This window comes from Schistocerca piceifrons, chromosome 1 (genome assembly GCF_021461385.2).
Source record: "Schistocerca piceifrons isolate TAMUIC-IGC-003096 chromosome 1, iqSchPice1.1, whole genome shotgun sequence".
NCBI classification, from domain to species: domain Eukaryota; kingdom Metazoa; phylum Arthropoda; class Insecta; order Orthoptera; family Acrididae; genus Schistocerca; species Schistocerca piceifrons.
Window position 1 is genome coordinate 95,505,779 of NC_060138.1, and position 22,241 is coordinate 95,528,019.

At 47.9% G+C, this 22,241-nt stretch overlaps 1 non-coding gene across 1 annotated transcript; it reads left to right on the forward strand.

Annotated features, from left to right (window-relative positions):
• The first annotated feature begins 13,282 nt into the window (after positions 1 to 13,282).
• Positions 13,283 to 13,355, forward strand: Trnar-ccu. The gene has a single exon. It is a non-coding gene; the product is annotated as a tRNA-Arg (tRNA).
• The last annotated feature ends 8,886 nt before the right edge of the window (positions 13,356 to 22,241 follow it).

Below are 22,241 nucleotides of genomic sequence, written 5' to 3' on the forward strand. Positions count from 1 at the left end.
ACAAACCACAGGAATCGTCTCGAAGAAAAACATCCACATACACATTGGAGTATAGTGTGGCGGAATGTGCACAGCGACGTGTTACCGTCACGCGTCATAGCCGACTGGTATCTAACAGTCAACGATAAAGTAGCAACGAATGAAAAGCTACATAAAATTGGCCTTCATCCAACGCCCAACTGTGACGCATGCGGAAGGGTCGATACGCTTCTTCATAGGTTCACGTGCGGACATGCAGAAGAAATTACTACATTTCTTCGTCAACGATTGTCGGTGATAGACCGTACGACGCCCTGTGGTGTAGATCTTTTACAGATCATTCAGCCACAAAAACTGAGATATCCACGAGCAAAAAACAACGCTGCAACGTGGATCATGGGCCACACAGCATCGTTTATTATGCAGAATAGGCATGCTACTTTCCTCGACTATTATTCTTACATAGAAATTGAACACTTTAAAATGAGACAACACTGTGACTACAGGAGGATATTTGGAAATATGCTGAACATCATAATTAACGGTTAAATGCTTCAAATACAATCTTTCGGATCGCAGAGGTTGCCAGTGACCTGTATGTATGACTCCCATTTGCTTCCTGGGACTTTAGCACTTGCCGCAATTTTACGATACTATTCAGATGCTCACCAATGCAGAAGGCATTTTTTCTTTCCCATTTTCGCTTTCACATTTCCCTTCTCTCGCGGAGCGAGCGGAGCAACCTTCCTTCAATTACGAAGAGATGGTCTTTTGTGCACCATAACAATTTCTGTTTACTACTTGGCAAAAAAAAAAAAAAAAAAAAAAAAAAAAAATCCTCAAGAAGACATTTCATTTCTTATATTGCGCTACAGCAGCCTAGCAATGATATACACTTTGTTCATTCTTTCTTATTACAAATTGGCGCAAATGTTAAAAAAAAAATAAATAAATAAATAAATAAATAAAAAATGGATAAGGCATCGGTCTCCTAAACCGGGGATTGTGGGTTCGAGTCCCACCAGAGGTACACGTTTTACTCACTGGGGCAAAATCACTCTCACCACATACAGGTGTAATAGTTGAGAAAGTTGGCGTTTCTGAGTGCTTACAGGTATCACAGGTATGACGACGATATGAAAATACGCACTTACTGACAACCTGAAACGAAACGACGGCCATTATCAATCGACCTATTAGCTGCGGAAGAGTTTCAAAGCGTGATGGCGCTGTGAAAGGAAACGCTATTTTAAAATTACTTGTTGGTAAATTGTATGACCCATATGAATAGTCACTTAACTGCCTTGTGTGCAGGACTTGGAGTTCAGAAAGGGAATAGCTTAAGACGGCAGGTACAAGAATTGCCAGCAGAAGGTAGGTGCCTGGACTTCGATACGTCTGAGTATGTACAGGCACACAGGAAAGGCTCATGCGACGTCCTGACTCTCTGCAGACGTAGAGTAGCGCATCAGGAAGGGTACACTTGGCAAGTGTTGATTTGAGCGAGCACACAGCCAGCTTAACGCCAGTCAGCCTCTGTGGCCTAATGGACAGGTGGCTCGCAGTCGCGCTTGCGACACCGTGCTGGTCGGACGTGTCAGTGCTCCGCTCCACCGCGTGTTCACAAGGCGTGTTTTCCACTCATATTTCTGTTTGCAAGTGTTGTGTTATTCTGCAGTTTATATCGTTTTCCATTTGTATTTTTGTTGCGTTCTTATTGGAGCGGGTTAACCGCTCGCTATCTGCTGCAATGTCCAGGTTATTTCCGCGAAAGTGTACACTCCGTTTTGATTTCGACAAGTCCACCCGATCTGTGCAACCGAGTTCACTGGAGATACATGACTGGATCGTTGATGTTATTGGAATTACATCTGACCAAGTGCACACCGCCTATTATGATACCGAGCAGTATTGTTTCTTTGTTAAATTACTGAATCCTGTATTACTGGAGAAGATCATGACGAAGCACGGAGGAAGTGCTATTTTCCGACACCGGGACGACTCTGTAAGTACAGTGCTCATTTCCAATGCCGATGTAGACTACACGAACGTGCGTATTTTCAACTTACCCCCTGAGGTAGAAAATTGTTATCTAAAGGAGGTACTGTCCAAATTCGGTGACAATAAACAGATTCGACTCGAACGGTGGTCAAGTCAACATAGGTTGCAATGTTACAGTGGCGTTCGATCTGTAGAAATGCATGTCAAGCAGAATATTCCATCCCATATACTTGTTTGTGACTATAAGGCTCACGTTACTTATATTGGCCAAACACCGACCTGTCATATCTGTAATGAGAGTGGTCACTTGCGTCAAGACTGCCCCAGGCGCATGTTTGTGTTAAAGAATTCCCTCCAGCAGCGTAAAAGGCTTACTTTGGCGGATGTAGTGGCCGCCAAGCCGATGACGGAGATTGGGCTCCCTAGTTCTGAAATGCCTTCGGAACAGCAACAAGAAATTCGTTCTGATGAGTTTCCGGTTCTGGTTCGGAGAGACAAAGGTGCGTTGCCCCCTGCAAAACTCGATGCCGCGACCAATAAGAGGCGCAGAACTTGTGACAGCAGTGGCTCTGATACCGACACCTCTAGTGCGCATGAGACCGCGAAAAAGGACGATCGGGAATCCGGCTCGGAAGCGAAAGCTCCGATCGGTGAGGCTATTGTGGACGCTTCTCCTCCCACAATTTCAAGTGCCGATACTTCCGTGGAAGTTAAGCAGTTGCCGCTGGCTAGTGCCTTAGAACTTCCGCTACAGCCAACTCAGGCCGACCAACCTGTACGTGTGGCTCACATTCCTGCAGGAAGTACACACACAGAGGCCTGTGATGGTGGTATACAAACATCTCTGAGCGCAAACGGTACACATCACGTGGCAGCCGCTTCGGTTCAGGACTCACAACAAGGGGAATGTCAACAACTCCAGGAAATAATACAAACACAGCTGTCCGGGTCTGTCGGTGACAACAAACAGCTGCGGGCAGAGACTGTTGCCAAACAGGCTGATAGTGCGAGTGATAGTTCAGCTGCTCGCTCGCCGGCGGTGTCGCCGCGTGCCATCCCTTCGCGGGATGTGCCGGGAGAGCAGCTTGACATCACCCACGACCCTCCCACGCCGCCGGCTGCAGAGGTGCTCCACAGTGTCCGCCCCAGGATCCGAGTGCAACCTAATGTAAATGCTGTGCGTAAAAAGAGTAAGAACAAAGACGCAAGAATACAACTCAGTGACGTCACCGACACGAATTTCCCGGCCACAAATATGGAATGGCATGACGATGTTGCCCTTTAAAGATATTTGCTCCTTCCGCCTCTTCCACGTACTGTCATAATGTCGCAGGCCTATACGATCACGACATTAAATATTAATAAAATCCGGTCGGAGGTCAAACTGAGTGCCTTAAAACAATATCTCTATGAGTCGGGAACAGATATCGCTCTTTTGCAGGAGGTGGCCATGCCACACTTCACTCTTCCTGGTTTTGTTGCTATTACAAATTTTTCCCCCGACTCGAACGTGGGGACTGCCATCTTACTTAGAGAAGGCATTCCCGTCACTCAGGTTGACAAGTTAGATTCCGGTAGAGGTGTGGGTGTCACCGTTTTTGGCGTCACCATCATTAACTTGTACGCGCCTTCAGGCAGTACCTATAGAGCGGAACGAGCAAACTTTTTTAAGGAACAAATCATCTATTTGTTACGGAAAAATCCCGAACGTGTTATCATTGGAGGTGATTTTAATTGTGTATTATCCCAGAAAGATCAGTCCCCGAATTTTAATTATTCGCCTGAATTAAAGCGTCTCGTGACCGACCTCAAACTGAAAGACGCGTGGGAAATTAGGTACCCGACCTTGGTACGATTCACACACATCGTCGCGAATTCCTGCAGCAGAATTGACAGGATTTATGTTTCCGACGTTTTAGAGAAAGTCTTGTTACGAATTGAAACAATACCCTCCAGCTTCTCTGATCACAGTGGTGTCGTTGCGTGCCTGAATTTGCTGCCACAACCAACGCGTTGGTATAAAAATCAATGGAACTTGAACGTCTCCTTATTAACGGATGCTGACCTAGAGGCGGCGGTGCGACGCGCTTGGGAGCAGTGCTTGCGCACTACCACAAACTTTCGTAGCACCATAGCATGGTGGACTCAGCATGCAAAACCCAAACTGCGAAAAGTTGTTATATCTTCGGTATTGAAAGAGCAGCCGCGATAAAGAAGACGATGGAGTTCTACTACACTGTCTTACGCGACCTCTGTGATACAGCCGACGCCGCGAACACCAGAATAGACGACATTCGAAAAGTAAAGGCGAAATTAATCAATCTTAAGAGGATGCAACTGGAAGGTCTTAAGATCAAATCTAAAGTGAAGTCGGTCAGGGACGATGAAACAGCCGCTCTATACCACCTTGTCAAACATGCTAAGAACAGAAGGAGGACTTTTATTGAGGCCCTGAAACTCGGTGATGGCACGACTGTCGGCACCCAGCGAGAGATTATCAAGGCACTACACGACTATTTTGTTGACACCTACACGTCAGCGGCTACTCATGACGACTGCTATGACGAACTGTTTAGTGCCATTTCCTCTACTATAACTAGAGAAGACAATGACACCATTTCTTTGGAATTTAGTAATAAAGATGTTTTGGAGATTGTCTGCCACTCGCCGATCAGGAAGTCCCCTGGTCCTGACGGATTACCCATTGAATTTTACAGGAGGTATTGGCACATCATCGGGGACAAAATCACCCAATTAGTGAACGAAGTTTTTCAAGGGAAGCCTATACCACTTGCCTTTAAGGAATGCACAATTGTGCTTATCCCTAAAAGCAGAGGTACCAAAAATATCGCCAACTTCCGCCCCATTTCATTGTTAAACTCCGATTATAAAATAGTCGCCCGTGCAATCAACACGCGAATGATGCCCCTCACTGCAAAATTCATTGGACGTCAGCAGACATGTGCCTTCGGGAGAACTGTATTGCAAACGGCAGCTTTTTACCGGGATATCATTGCTTTAACGAACGCCAGTAACGTGAAGTGTGGGCTGATCTTTCTGGACTTTTTTAAAGCCTTTGACCTCGTCGCTCACGAGTACCTCCTTGAAACCATGAAAAGATTCGGTTTCTTGCAGAACGCGATTGACATGATCACAAACATGGCACTGGGGATCAACGCAAGGCTTTCTGTCAACTCGCAACTAACCCAACCGATTCAAATCAACAGAGGGATTCCACAAGGCAGCCCTTTGTCCATGTTACTTTTTGTTCTTTCACTCGAACCTCTGTTACTCCAACTGCAGGCGAAACTCACAGGGCTAACACTTTCAGGAGAAAAAACTGTCGTAGGCGCCTATGCCGACGATGTGGGTGTGGTTGTCCGCAATGAGAATGATGTCACCACTATAGCGGCTCACCTCCAGCAATACTGTTTGGCGTCGGGGGCTAAATTGAATGACAAGAAAAGTAAATTTATTAACCTCTGTGGCCTCCAGCATTTGCGAGTTGGCTACGCTCAGGAAGTCAGCGTCCACAAGGCTCTCGGCATCATATTGACGGCGTCCTCTTTAAAGATGGCGGCGGCAAACTGGAGGGAAATAGTGCGTAAACTTAACGGTGCTCTCATTGACAATTCCCACAGAAGCCTCAATCAATTTGATCGGATTCATCTGGTCAACTCCTGTATTTTATCCAAAGCCTTCTACACGGCGCAGCTCCTGCCACTGCCTGCAGTCATTGCTAAGCAAATTATGTCGAAGGTGACCAATTTTATTTGGAGAGGGGAAATTTTTCGCGTGTCTGCCAAAACTGCGACACTCCACCCCCAGAATGGAGGGATGGGATTAGTAGATATCAAGGTGAAAGCGATGGCTCTCTATGTTACAAGGACGACCGCTATAATTAACAATGATCCTTCCGGCATTACAGCGCAATTATTCACTGCCGTCAGGCCGCAAAGTCTTGACCCACCGCTGAATATTCAGCCCATCAGTTATCGGCTAAAACATATCAGAGATTATTACCTTTCACGGAGCTACATCAGTAAAGAGGTCATAAACTCTCAACGTTTAACTGCACAAGCCATAATAGCGGACTGGAGACAACACGAAGGAACGAATCCTTTGGCAACGAAGCTCGGTGGCATGAACTGGGATATTGTATGGCGCAATGTTAGTTCCCGTGTCCTCAGTTCCGATGCTCGCACTGCCTGGTACAAAGCCATCAATGATGTCGTTAGCACGAACGAGAGGTTACATAAAATCGGGCTCAGTGACACCCCTCTCTGTCGTCGCTGCCAACTGACGGATACAGTTATCCACCGTTACACCTGCGGGGACCGTCTCCAGAACTGGGTTTGGCTTCGACAAAAAATAGCTCTTATTACCAGGACTACAACCGCCAATGTTTCGTCAGCACTACTGTCTCGTCCTGATGTGCATTTTTATCCGCAGACGAAAAACAATGCAGTTTTGTGGTTGCTGGGTACCTATTCCAGCTACGTCTTTAATAATTTTGGCGGTGACAATTATTTGGAATTCAAGATGTTTATGGATATCGAATTCGCCAAAACATGTACGTACCCGAATCATGGGAAACTCTTCGGCAATATGCTTAAAATAGCGTTTCATCGCATGGGTATCGGATAGGTCAACTGAGTGTGACGGGGTGAGGCCGGGCCGCGGGACACTAGTAGTGCCGCGAAGAGGCCCCACTGCTTCTGTGTCGCGTTCGGACTCCCCGTCACACTGCGGCTTTCACTGACTCGCTGGACACTGGCTACAGGAACTTTCATTAAGTGAGATAAGAAGCTGTGTTTATGTTACGTTTATTCTTCGAGCAGCACTTCTACTATGCCCAAGGGCGAAGACTTTTCGTTGTCTTTTTCACCATTCCCATTCATTTTCATAGAAGGTTACGGGTTTCGTTTTTCATAAAAAAAAAAAAAAATGGATAAGGCATCGGTCTCCTAAACCGGGGATTGTGGGTTCGAGTCCCACCAGAGGTACACGTTTTACTCACTGGGGCAAAATCACTCTCACCACATACAGCTGTAATAGTTGAGAAAGCTGGCGTTTCTGAGTGCTTACAGGTATCACAGGTATGACGACGATATGAAAATACGCACTTACTGACAACCAAAAACGAAACGACGGCCATTATCAATCGACCTATTAGCAGCGGAAGTGTTTCAAAGCGTGATGGCGCTGTGAAAGGAAACGCTATTTTTAAATTGCTTGTTGGTAAACAGTATGACCCATATGAATAGTCACTTACCTGTCTTGTGTGCAGGACTTACAGTTCAGAAAGGGAATAGCCTAAGACGGCAGGTATAAGAATTGCCAGCAGAAAGTAGTTGCCTGGACTTCGATACGTCTGAGTATGTACAGGCACACAGGAAAGGCTCATGCGACGTCCTGACTCTCTGCAGACGTAGAGTAGCGCATCTGGAAGGGTACACTTGGCAAGTGTTGATTTGAGCGAGCACACCGCCAGCTTAGCGCCAGTCAGCCTCTGTGGCCTAATGGATACAGTTCGGCGCTAGCGGCCGTGCGAAGCGGAGGTCCGCTACTTCCGCCTGTGCGGCGCGTGCAAGTGTTTGTTTACTTGTGGACTTAGTCTGCGCGCGAGCTAGTAACAACGATCATGGCGAACAAGTACAGGAAAACTACATTACGGTTCAATTTCTGCAAAGACTACGAACGACCAAAGGCTTTAGCAGTGGAACGATTCATTCGAGAGGACGTCAAGATACCGCCAAACGATATTGTTGGAATTCACCTGTCCATCGTTAGTCCCACGGTGTATGTTAAGATGGTAAATGACGCGGCGTGTGAGAGAATTCTACAGGCGACAAAAGCAGGTCTCCGATTTTGCCATAGTGACGGGAATGTCGGCACGGTAACTGTAGAACATGCTGGTCTGGGTGTACGGACGATACGTGTGTTTGAGCTGCCATTTGAGATCCCGGCTGACGAAGTTATCGAGGCTTTTAAGCCATACGGCACGGTACATGGTCACACAGCAGAACGCTGGACACAATTCGCCACGTACCCTGTTCTTAACGGAGTGCGACAGATCACTATTGATCTTCAGAAACATGTACCGTCCTATCTGACAATTGGTGGTTGTCGGGCGGTGGTGATTTACGATGGTCAACCACGTACATGTTCTGGCTGTGGCCAGGAGGGACACCTCAGGTCGAACTGTATGCAACGGCGGATTACGCAACTGCCTTCAGGTGTGAGGGAGCCGTCGCCAGCGATGACGGTACTACCGATCACCTATGCCAAGGCCCTCACTGCGTCCGCTGATGACCGAAAGGACACAGCCCCGGTGGAAGATCAAGATGGCACTCTCCGAAACCTTGTAGCAGACGTCGGGATGACAGAGGATGATGCTCCATCGAGCTTACACTCTACGGCGACAACATCAGATGAGACCGAACTTCCACCAAGCACACTGATAGTAAACGAAGCAGTTCCAGCCACTACGGATGCTGTTTCGTCTGGAACGCACTCTGAGACGACAGCATCAGTTTCGACCGAACTCCCGCCGAGTACCACGGTGGGACTCGAAACACTTCCTGTTCCTACGGATGCTTTTCTGTCGGGCAGCCGTGATTCCTTACAATCTGAGGACACGGAAGGAAGATCACGCAAACAACGTTCCCCGAAAAGGAGGAAACGGCGTCGTCGCACGACATCTCCTAGGGATGACTCCCCTTGCCCCGACGACGATGTGCCTGTGGACCAAGACGACACAACAGCCTCTACGAAACAGGATGAGGCAATGGAAACTGTTCAATCAGACCCGCAGCGGTCTGTCACATTGCCGGTACCGGGACGTGGTGATGCTGAAGAGGAAGCACAACCAGTTGGCGCTCCAGACGCAGATGATGTGGCAATGGACACGAATATATCACTGCCTGCAAAGATGTGGTATGACGATATTGAGGAGGCGCCGGACGTCATACAGAGGCAGCCGGCACTCCCAAAGACCGCCTAATAATTGCTGAAGGTGAAGGGAGAGGGGCGAGAGAACGTCTTCTAACTCAGCCCCCAGCGCCGATGCAGGGAGATGTTTTTGCGCGTCGACAGAGTGGGATTCAACGCCATGCGAACCGTATTGCGACATTAAATATAAATGACGTGCGTTCACCGGCCAAAATACACCTACTGAAGGAAACGATTTGGGCATCTGATGTGGATATTGCTTTGCTGCAGGAAGTCCACATAGCTGCACTCCCATACATCGCAGGCTACCAATCCTATTCGTCACATGGAGATCACAATGGGAGTGGGGTGGCAGTTTACGTGCGAGGTGGCTTCCCAGTGGAAAACGTGTGTTACCTTCCGTCGGCCAGGGGAATGGCTTTCACGACGTTTGGGACACGCATCATCAATCTTTATGCACCGTCGGGAAACAATCGGCGGCGGGAAAGGGCACGATTTTATGCAGAAGACATTGCCCCACTTTTCCATGGACGTTATGAATGTGTAATAATTGGTGGAGATTTCAACTGTGTTCTCAGTCAGAAAGACCAATGGCCGCAAGCAAACATCAGCCAGGAGTTGCGAATCGTTATCAACGACCTTGTACTTAGTGACACGTGGGAATTACGACATGGAGATGCACCAGGATACACCTATGTGACCAGTCATTCGGCGAGCAGGTTAGATCGCATTTATATCTCGCGGGCTCATGCAAATGATGTCCAGGACGCGGAACGCTGGCCATTGGCATTTTCAGATCACAGCGCTTACATCTGTACGGTGCTTCTTCCCCGTAGAGAGGTGTGGAACAGTAAGGCCCCGTGGAAATTAAACATTCAACATCTACATGATCCTGAATGCCGTCACCGGATCCTTGAGGCATGGACGATGTGCGAGCGAAGGGTTGGAAGGTATGCGACGAAGCTTGATTGGTGGCTGACTTGTGTTAAACCGGCGCTTCGCCGTACGTTCATCTCATATAGCAGGGAGATGGCAGAATGGCGCCGCCGTACGACCGACTTTTATTTTGCTGCACTGCGCGACCTGGACGATGGTCCACCGGGACAGGACGTCTGGATCGAACGCAAAAGGATAAAAGCTAAACTAGTGGCTTTAGCTCGGAAACATCTTCAGGGAACCATGGTGCGCGCCAGATGTCACGATACGATAATGCACGAGATTCCTTCCATGCACCACGTCGTGAATGAACGAAAACACCGACGACGCGTTTTGGTACAGGAATTAATTACCCGCGAAGACCGAAGAGTGACGCTTCAAGCGGACATTGTCTCTGCATTCGTCGACCATTACCAACACATCTATCGGGAAGAAGCAGCCCCTGTCGATGACCTCGACCGTATAGCCACGTACGTCTCCCGTACACTGACGGTGGAAGCCGCGGGAACCTTACTGGAAGCCATTAGCTGTGAGGAAGTACATGATGCGATCGCAAAGGGTGCGTTGAATCGGTCCCCAGGCATTGATGGACTTCCTGCTGAATTTTATCGAGAATTTCGCAACGAAATGGCACCGCGATGGACGGAAATGTACAACGAGATGTTAAATTCCGATGCGCCTATTCCACCGGCTTTTATGGAAGGCCTCTTGGTGCCAGTACATAAACCGAAGCCAGGAATTACGGTCACACATTATCGCCCCATCACCCTGCTTAATGCCGACTATAAGATCTTTGCACGGTTGCTAGCGTCCCGATGTCGTATGTTAATTCGTAGCGTTCTCTCTCCAGAACAGACGACACCGGGTGGATCGGTGAATGTGCAAACAGCTACTGCCGAATGCCGTGATGTGATAGCGCTAGCGGAGGAGTGCCGGCTTAAAGCGGCGATGGTGGCGGTTGATTTTGACAGTGCTTTTGATAAGGTGCGCCACAACTATCTGTACGCTGTACTGGAACAAATGGGATTTCCAGACCGTTTTACTGGTCTCATTAGAAGGATTTATGGGGGCGCACAATCCTTGGTACAGGTTGATGGGCGTATAGCAGGGCCCATTCAAATTCGACGATCCATTCGCCAGGGCTGCCCTCTTTCGATGCTGCTGTTCGCGATAGCGTTGGAACCATTAATTGGGAGGCTAACAATTTCTCTTTCTGGGATGGAACTGCGGGGCTACACCTTCAAATGTCGTGCCTATGCGGACGACCTCCTGCTGCTCGTTCGTTCTGAGGAAGAGGTGAAGACGGTCCTTGAACTGTTGTTGGACCACAGTGTGACGGCGGGTAGTGCAGTGAACATGAACAAATCGGCAGCAATGCCGGTTGGAAGGGGCCTTACGCCGGAAGAAATCAGTCCGTTTCCTTATGTGCAACGATTCCGCTATCTCGGCATAGACTTTACCTCATCTGTAAAACATACTGCGGCAGTTAACTACCGACGTATTTTACAGACAACACGTACCATGGTCCGACAACATCTCCTACGGCGCCTTGATCCTTTGCAGCGAGTCGAATATCTGAACACTTATGTGGTTTCTCGAATGGTGCATATTTCGCAGATCCTGCCCCTACCACTCACGCTCGGACGTCGACTTCAATCAGCACTAGGCTATTTTGTGATGATTGGATCGCCCCTCAAGGTGCGATACGCAACGCTCACGCTCCCTACGGACAAGGGGGGACTCGGACTTACAAATGTTCACTGCCGAGCGACGGCGCTCCTTCTAGCTACGATGTACAAGCAATGGCGTAGCGGGCGTGATTCCCTTACATCCCGCCTACTGGATCTCCTAGTTCCAGCGTCCCTCACACCTCCGGTGGCGGTGGGCAACATTACGTCACATTTTGCGCATGTATCAACATTTTTCGTGGAACTTAGTTATATCAGAGACGAGCTTCCGCGCACGAGACCACCATGCGCGAAGGATTTTTATGTTTGGCTGCTACGACGGATAAGTCGTAATGTCATTGAACTCAAACACCCCAAGTTGAATTGGCCGAAGATTTGGAGACATGTGCACCAAAAATTCCTTCCTACCTTCGTTCGGGCACTGTGGTTCTCTGTCACCTGTGGAAAGTTCAACACCAACCAACGACTCCATGCAATTGGACTGGTGGACACTCCACTATGCCCGAAATGTCGCCAAGTGGATGACGACCATCACCGCTTAACTTGTATCGCGGTGGAGGAGGTATGGCTCCTAGGAAGACAGATGGTGGCTTGCTATCTCCGTGTGACCCCGCAACATATTACACCTGCTTCCTTCTTACATCCGGAGAGTGACTACTTTCCGGCGACTAAATCACACTCGATCATCTGGGTCAAAGGTTGGACGATCGCGTACCTCTATGGGGATGCTGCCAAGTCGCGACTCGACTTTTGGTATTTCTTGCAGCAAGCCCACAATGAGGTTCATAGATGGTCACACTATCGGAAAACCTTTGCCAACTATCTTCAGGCAGTCTTCCTCGACCCCCCACGCAGTTGGGAGGTGCCGGGTGCAGTCGGTGTGCACATTTGACAGCTGATGACGACCCTCACGTTTCTCTCACCGCTCCATATATAATGCACAAACTATACCATGAAATGCTCTACATGTTCCTTTTAACAGAGTGAAAAATAAATAAATACATAAAAATAACATCCCTGTATCCCTGTTCCTTTACATTTATGATTTGTTTTACAATGATTTTAATTTTTTTTTTTTTTGTTTTGTTTTTGCAGAGGATGCATTTCATTTAGTGTTTGTAGAAAAAAAATTAATTTCTTATGAAAAAAAAAATAAAAAAAAAATGGATAAGGCATCGGTCTCCTAAACCGGGGATTGTGGGTTCGAGTCCCACCAGAGGTACACGTTTTACTCACTGGGGCAAAATCACTCTCACCACATGCAGCTGTAATAGTTGAGAAAGCTGGCGTTTCTGAGTGCTTACAGGTATCACAGGTATGACGACGATATGAAAATACGCACTTACTGACAACCAAAAACGAAACGACGGCCATTATCAATCGACCTATTAGCAGCGGAAGTGTTTCAAAGCGTGATGGCGCTGTGAAAGGAAACGCTATTTTTAAATTGCTTGTTGGTAAACAGTATGACCCATATGAATAGTCACTTACCTGTCTTGTGTGCAGGACTTACAGTTCAGAAAGGGAATAGCCTAAGACGGCAGTTATAAGAATTGCCAGCAGAAAGTAGTTGCCTGGACTTCGATACGTCTGAGTATGTACAGGCACACAGGAAAGGCTCATGCGACGTCCTGACTCTCTGCAGACGTAGAGTAGCGCATCTGGAAGGGTACACTTGACAAGTGTTGATTTGAGCGAGCACACCGCCAGCTTAGCGCCAGTCAGCCTCTGTGGCCTAATGGATAAGGCATCGGTCTCCTAAACCGGGGATTGTGGGTTCGAGTCCCACCAGAGGTACACGTTTTACTCACTGGGGCAAAATCACTCTCACCAGTTACAGCTGTAATAGTTGAGAAAGCTGGCGTTTCTGAGTGCTTACAGGTATCACAGGTATGACGACGATATGAAAATACGCACTTACTGACAACCAAAAACGAAACGACGGCCATTATCAATCGACCTATTAGCAGCGGAAGTGTTTCAAAGCGTGATGGCGCTGTGAAAGGAAACGCTATTTTTAAATTGCTTGTTGGTAAACAGTATGACCCATATGAATAGTCACTTACCTGTCTTGTGTGCAGGACTTACAGTTCAGAAAGGGAATAGCCTAAGACGGCAGGTATAAGAATTGCCAGCAGAAAGTAGTTGCCTGGACTTCGATACGTCTGAGTATGTACAGGCACACAGGAAAGGCTCATGCGACGTCCTGACTCTCTGCAGACGTAGAGTAGCGCATCTGGAAGGGTACACTTGGCAAGTGTTGATTTGAGCGAGCACACCGCCAGCTTAGCGCCAGCCAGCCTCTGTGGCCTAATGGCAGTCAGCCGGCAGCGGCCGTAGCGGTCGGACGCAGGTTGTTTACGCTCTCGCCTGTGGCGGTCGCGTGCTGTTTGGTAAGTGTGCGCTTTGCTGCGTTGTTGTAGTGTGGACTGATGAATTGCCATCGATTATAATGGATCCACATATACGGAAAGACACATTGAAATTGAGTTTTGACCCGCACTATGCACGACCGAAGTCCTTTGAAGTTGAGTTATTTATTAGAGATGTTATGAAAATCACTATTGATGATATGGTTGGCATTCACCTTTCTATCGTCAGCAGTACGGTCTACCTAAAATTGTTGAGGCCCGAGAAATGCAAGCAGGTTATTCAATCTTGTGGAGGAGTTTTAAAGTTTAACCATTCTGACGGCAATGTTGGTGATGTCAGAGTTTCGCTTGCCGGTCTTGGAGTCAGAACTGTTCGAATATTCGAATTACCCTTTGAAATATCCGCTGATCAAATTAATGCCAAATTGAGGGAATATGGAACGGTCATCAGCAATACGGCAGAAAAGTGGTCGAATATGCACATTTTCCCGGTGTTAAACGGTGTCCGGCAGGTGAAGATTGATATGTCGAAGCACATTCCGTCCTACGTCACTGTGTGTGGCTACAGAGCCATTGTGATTTATGATGGGCAGCCGAGAACCTGTGCGGGCTGTGGTTCCACCGAACATATCCGTGCTCAATGTGTCCAACGGCGTGTGGCGCAAATACCGGCCGGTGAGCGTGAGCAGCAGGGCCCGACGTCTACGTTGCCTATATCATACGTCGCCGCCGCCCGGGCTAACGTTACCTCGGACCCTAGTTTCGATGTTCCGCTAGAGAGTCTGCGCGAAGTGCAGGAAGGCGTCACGCCGATGGATACGAACGACGTCCCAACTGTTCCTTCTTCACACACCTCGAAGGGGGGCGATACTCACTCGCAGCAGGGGCACCAACCGGACACCGAAAGTATTCCGGCGGGCGTTCCGGTTCGAGACGACAAGTCCGACGTGGACCGGGTGGAGTCGAACGAGCTGGCTGGCCACCAGCCCCCGCGGTCTCCCAAATCACAGAAGAAACGCCGGCTAGCACATCAAGGGGCAGAAGCAAAGGCGCCAATATTGCGTGAAAAAGCGAACCACGTACGACAGAAACTGACTGAAGAGACTGAACCACCGTCGTCAGCAACCAGCAAAACGACAAAAAAATCCCGGACGGACGAATCGGACACTGATCACGGACGATTACCCTCCGGCGACCCTGCGATAACAGATGCAATGGATCAGACCTCTGTATCTGACGTATCCAAGCTCTCGGATTGCGGTTTGCCAGCGGACAGGTTCGTGTGTGATTGGTCGGATGACGTGGAAGAGGGTGGTCGGGAAGATGATTTCGTAAAGGATCGGCGGCGTACAGATAGTCCGTTATCGGAAGCTCAAGCTGATGTGTCCCACCAGCAACAAACGGCTACCGCCGGCGTCGGCACAGTGGCTAATGACGTAGACTTCTTTTAGAGGATGTTCGCCATTAACATCCATACTCGGCTTATTGTCACCTAGATCTCTGTTCTCATGCCGTCCTTGCAAGCTTACCGAATTGCGACATTGAACATCAATACGATCAGTAGCCCACTAAACTTAACAAATATTCAAGATTTTCTCTATGCCGCTGATATTGATCTCATCATGCTGCAGGAAGTGACCAATATTAACCTTGACCGTATCACAGGCTACCATGCCGTCGTTAATCCTGGACATGGCTCTGATCCAGGGACGGCGATCATGGCTAAGGAAGGGATAGTGATGTCACATGTCGAGCGCCTGGCGTCTGGCAGAGGTATAGCGACTACTATCGATACTACTAGATTTATCAATCTCTACGCCCCATCCGGCTCTGGGAGACGCCGACAGAGAGCAGAGTTTTTCAAAGATGACATTGTGCCACTTTTTACACCACCTTCGGAACAACTTATATTCGCTGGTGACTTTAACTGTGTCCTCAGTCCCAAAGACCAGACGCCGAACTTCAATCCGTCCGCCGAGCTTCGCAATCTCATTGACGAGTTGAATTTAATAGACACGTGGGAGCTTCGACACGGTGACAGGCCCGGATTCACTTACGTTACTGGCCACTCAGCTAGCCGCATCGATAGAATCTACGCATTATCAAGTATGAGGGAACATGTTTTGCAGGCTGAGCTATGGCCGACTGTCTTCACTGATCATGTGGCATATATATGTACCGTCAATTTAGCCAAACAAGGGACGTACAGGGCAAGGGGACCCTGGAAACTAAATGTAGCGTGTTTACCAGAACCCGGGTGTCACACAGTCTTCCGCAATACGTGGGCAGCCTGCGAACGAAAGTTTCCCGCGTACGATTCTGCCATTACGTGGTGGGTAAAATGTGCGAAACCCGCCTTAACAAAAGCGATGAAGAATTATTCCCGAGATCGATGTGCCTGGCAGAAGCAAACCCTGGAATTTTACTTTCAGTGTTTGAGAGATTTATATCGAGAAGATGCAACAGTAATAGCAAATCGTATGCATATTAAAAGAATACAGGCTACGATTCTAACCCTTAAACGGAAGCAATTGGAAGGCTGTAAAGTCAGGACGCGTCTGCAAAACGCTGTACCGGACGAAACGACATCAATGTACCATGTTATTCGCGAACAGAAAAGGGGGCGCAGAAAGATATTGACAGAACTGCACACTGCAGATGGTCGATTCCTAAACCACCAGCGCGACATACGAAACGAGATTTACAAACATTTCACAGCACAGTTCACGGAACACCCAGTGGATATGGCGGCGCAGCACGTCCTTCTGGCACGCCGTTTTGCGACATTGACCACGGTAGAAGCAGACGGCCTCGCTGCAGTCATAACTGAAGATGAAGTAGAGGACGCCATTCGAGGGAGCCTACAGAATAAATCGCCTGGCCCCGACGGATTACCGGCTGAGTTTTATCGAACCTTTCGTCACCATTTAGTTCCAAAGTTGACCTTGGTCTGTAATGATATCTTAAAGGCTGGAAGTGATATCTTAAGGGAATTCTGTGAAGGCATAGTGGTATTGGTACCCAAAACCCCAGCGGGAAAGACAGTCGACAATCTCCGACCGCTTACGTTACTTAATACCGATTATAAGATATTCGCGCGGGTCATGATGCAGCGATTCAGTACGGTACTTAGTACTGTCACGGGGGCCTACCAGACGAGCGTTGGGAACTCTAGAAACATACAGCAGACGTTAAGTGCATATAGAGATATCATAGCTACAGCCGCCGCTTGCGACATGCGATGCGCTCTAGTCTCGTTAGATTTTGAGAAAGCATTCGATAAAATCAGTCACTCATATCTTCTGTGCGCGATGGCAGCAATGAACTTTCCACGGAAAGTTATTGACACTGTTACACTCCTGCTGCGAAACGGTACGTCCAAGATCTGTCTCAACGGACAACTCAGTAAACCTATTAATATCGCTCGGTCGGTACGACAAGGTTGCCCGATGTCAATGGCCTTGTTTGCAGTTGCTCTTGAACCCTTACTGTTCTCCCTGGCGCAAGACCTTCCGGGAATACGCATACATGGCCAGAAGGTCGTATGCCAGGCATTTGCGGATGACGTCAGTTTCGTGGTGACGAAAGATGAAGATTTGGAACGCGCGTTTCAGCTGATATCCACTTATGCAGCCGCATCAGGAGCGAAAGTCAACTGTAAAAAGTCTGGCATTATGGAACTTGGTAGAGGACTCGAACTTGGCAATAGCCAATCACTAAAAAGAATGACAACATTTAAATGTCTCGGCATTGAATACACGCGCACCATCCGCTGCACGTCTGCTCTTGATTATCGAAAATTATTGGCACAAATTCGGGCCGGCATACGGCAACATCATTTGCGAAATCTCAACGCCATACAAAGAGTGTTTTTAGTCAATACTTACATTGTTTCTAAAGTGAATTATGTCGCACAAATCCTACCAATACCAAAGGTCATCGCACAACGAATGCTTGCAGCGCTCGGACACTTTGTCAGTAGGGGACACATTTTCAAAGTCCCATTTGCAACTTTGACGCTCCCCTTGGGAAAGGGCGGCCTAAATCTGACAGATGTTTACCACAAAGCGAAAGCATTATATATCAGCAACATGTATAAACAATGGCAACGATCACCAAATTCCTTAACGGCCCACCTTCTCAATGAAATTGCACCTGCCAGCATGACGCCTCCGGTAAACGTAAGTCACATCCCGACTGCATTTAGCCACTTTAGTACTTTTTTCCTCGAATACAGCTATATTCAAAGCAACATACCTGAGAATGATCTTTACCGGGTCAAAGCACTTTACAGCTGCCTGACGGACAGTAAGCCGCGCAACAGAATAGAAGTGAAGTATAGAGACTGCAACTGGGCCAAGATCTGGGAAAACATTCATGACGCACACTTACCATCGCAGGTGCGGTCTACATGGTACATGGCGGTCAATAGGATCATACCGACAAATTCAAAACTACACATGATCCACTTGGCAGACACTCCGAACTGCGTTCACTGTACTCTCCTAGATACCATCGAACATCGCTTTCTATGCGAAAATGTGAAGGACATCTGGCTTCTCTTTGCACGGAAGCTCTCAAGTATGCTGCGTACTGCACCTAGAATGATTACTCCAGCTGGACTCCTCACTCCTGATGCCGTTCCATACCCTCCGGCAAAACGACGAGCAGTCACTTCGCTTCAAGGTCAGACGGTGTATTATATATTATCGGCGCCAGAAAAAAATAAAGAAGACTATTGGCTATACCTAATAACTCAACACCAGAAACTTCAACGAATCGACAAATATAGAGAAAAGTATGCTTTCTTTCTCCTCCGAACGTTGACGTAGAGAGATATTCCTCCAGGGCGCCGTCGCAGTCCGAAAACTCTGATGGATGGCCCTTTCACGACTATGATAGTCGCAATTAGGATTCGGAATGCGGCGATCGAACGGCCACGAATATGAAACGGACCACCCCGACAGTGGTGACGCTTTGGGGGATGATGCCTCTCCTGTCGAGAGCTCTGCGAGACTGTTCTACGAGATCACCGTCGAATTTTGTAGATCTAATATTCAAATTATACATTATTCGTTTCTTGTTTATTCAATTAGTAAGATTCGTTTATTGAAAAGAAGACGTATTTATGTTATGTTTGGCCTTCTCCTGTTAGAGGAAGAGAAGAGTTGTTCCTTCTTGCTGTGGAAGACTCCAGCATCACCAAGTTTATTTTCATACATTCAGTCTCCCTCGGAAAGTGATGAGTTTTCTAACATTCCTGCAGAAGATTTCATTTGCTTCATTTTCCACATCACATATATTGGTAAACCAAATAACAACATGGATACTGAAGAGAATCCATTTGTTTCGTGATTAATTTTTTATTCCAACGGAGATTTTTGCTAATGGCGGAGAAGTCGAGCCGATGAAGGCACTTTTGGCGAGCGTGAGGACGGGCTAGAAGGGGTGGATGGAGGCCCGAAAAAAAAAAAAAAAACAAGTAAAAAAAAATAAAAAAATAAAAAAATGGATAAGGCATCGGTCTCCTAAACCGGGGATTGTGGGTTCGAGTCCCACCAGAGGTACAAGTTTTACTCACTGGGGCAAAATCACTCTCACCACATACAGCTGTAATAGTTGAGAAAGCTGGCGTTTCTGAGTGCTTACAGGTATCACAGGTATGACGACGATATGAAAATACGCACTTACTGACAACCAGAAACGAAACGACGGCCATTATCAATCGACCTATTAGCTGCGGAAGTGTTTTCAAAGCGTGATGGCGCTGTGAAAGGAAACGCTATTTTAAAATTACTTGTTGGTAAACAGTATGACCCATATGAATAGTCACTTACCTGTCTTGTGTGCAGGACTTACAGTTCACAAAGGGAATAGCCTAAGACGGCAGGCATAAGAATTGCCAGCAGAAAGTAGGTGCCAGGACTTGGATACGTCTGAGTATGTACAGGCACACAGGAAAGGCTCATGCGACGTCCTGACTGTCTGCAGACGTAGAGTAGCGCATCAGGAAGGGTACACTTGGCCAGTGTTGATTTGAGCGAGCACACCGCCAGCTTAACGCCAGTCAGCCTCTGTGGCCTAATGGATACATTCGCGCCTCGTCTTCGGCGCGAGACGGACGTGTGGCGGCCGCTGCGGACGTTTCGTGTCAACAAGGCTGTTTTCCTGCGAGCCACGTAGGCCGGCTCGCAAGCGCATTACTTCACTTAATTGTGTATTGGTTTGATGAAGATGAGAAAAGACACGATTAAATTCGCTTTCGATAGAAATTTCGTACGACCGAAAGCTTTTGAAATCAAACTGTGGCTCACAGAAAAAGTTGGAATTACGAAAGATGATTTAGTTGGAGTTTATTTATCGTTTGTGACTAACTCGGCATATGTGAAATTGGCAGATCCTGCTAAATGTGTCGCACTTGTTGAACAATGTGGAGGTATTATTAAGTTCAATCACTTAGACGGCTCAGTTAGCGATGTCGTAGTATCCTATGCTGGGATGGGAATACGAACAGTAAGAGTGTTTGAGCTTCCTTTTGAAATGCCTGTAGTCGAAATCAATCGTGTTCTCGGGGCGTATGGCAGAGTAATTTCCAATGTTGCGGTAATGTGGTCAGAACCACACATGTTTCCCGTTTTGAATGGCGTTCGCCAGGTTAAGATGGAACTTCTCAAGCACATTCCTTCCTTTGTAATTATTGGAGGATACCGTGCGTTGATCATTTACGATGGACAGCCTCGTACCTGTGCCATTTGTATCTCGACAGAGCACGTGCGTGCTGAGTGCAGTAGACGGAGGGTTCCTCAATTACCAAGGGTAGAATCCGAAGGTGCAGGGCCTGTAGTTCACCTGCAGATGACGTACGCTGCTGCCACGTCACCTTTGCGATCAGCTCGGCAGACATCTTTCGAACTGGGGGACCAATGCGAGCATCCCGAGAGTGTTAACAACCATATAGACAGTGGTAGCTCCGTAGCTATGACTAACCATACAGCGCCCCAGTGTCCCACCAGTGAAAGTCAGGTACCTTACGACTGTGCCGAGTCTTCTCGTAGCTCGCGAGCAGAACCTTCTGCGGTTACTGTGGATACCTCCCTGCAACCGCCTGATTGCGCACGACAGGACGAGACCACCACGAAAGTAGCGGCAACGGACGATCCAGTTCAGACTATTGTTGGGCAAGACATGAGCATAGATCACTCGATCATCCAACTGACACAACGAATCCATGACTACGGTTCTGCTTCCCACAGCGCGGCTGACAGGCCCCCTGCGACAGAGGCGAGTCTAACTGCGGTAGTCCTTTCTTCCACGCCTGGTGAAAAGAGCAGCGTTGGCTCTTCGACTAGGACACAAGACCGGCTTGCATCGCCGACTTCGTCTCCGCATTCGTCCGAAAAGTCCCCCGATTCGTCTCCAGAGCGGTCAAGATCGCCTCGGAAAGCTAGGAAACGTCGCAAAAAGCGGTTAGTACACCAGGCTGCTGAAAGCTTAGCCCCGGCTCTGCGGGATAGGTTGAGGAGCATTCAGGAACAGACAACGAACGAAGACCATGGCCGGAGGGAACCTGAGGTCGGTAGCATACCATCGCATCTACGGACATCACCTGAGCGCGGTGTCCGGGACGAAGGAGCACCAGGCCTCGAATTTTCAGACCATCAGGACGTACCTACTTCCCAACGTAGACAATCTCCCCAGAATAGTCGTTTTGAATGGGCAGACGATACGGAGACAACACTGCCACATGTATCTGCGAACAATGGTATGGCATGTTAACCGCAACCTCTCAAGCTCACGACTACACTTTGAGCGCACGAATGACATGTGAATTCGGCCTACATATGCCTAATCGCCGGAAAGTCCAGTAAACAATAACAGCTCTTGCTTATGGATCAAACGTATCACGTTATGACTGTTAATATTAACAAGATCCAGAGTGCAACTAACATTGCTGCCCTCCGGGACTTCATATATCAGTCCGATACCGATATTGCGCTTTTTCAAGAAGTGTGTTTTTCAAATTTGTATGTTCCGGGATTTACTGCAATTCTCAATGTCGCCTCAGAAGGCGCTTGCGGCACCGCTGTCCTGGTCAAGGAAGGTATTGCAATAACAGATGTAACCATGTTGGAATCGGGGCGGGGAATCAGTTTTAAGATTTTCGGTGTTACGATTATAAATGTTTATGTACCTTCGGGAAGCAGTGGTCGAACAGAACGAGCCAATTTTTTTAAAAATGATCTCGTGTTTTTACTAAAGGAAAACCCCGTTGCTGTAATAGTCGGAGGTGACTGGAATTGTGTCCTACACA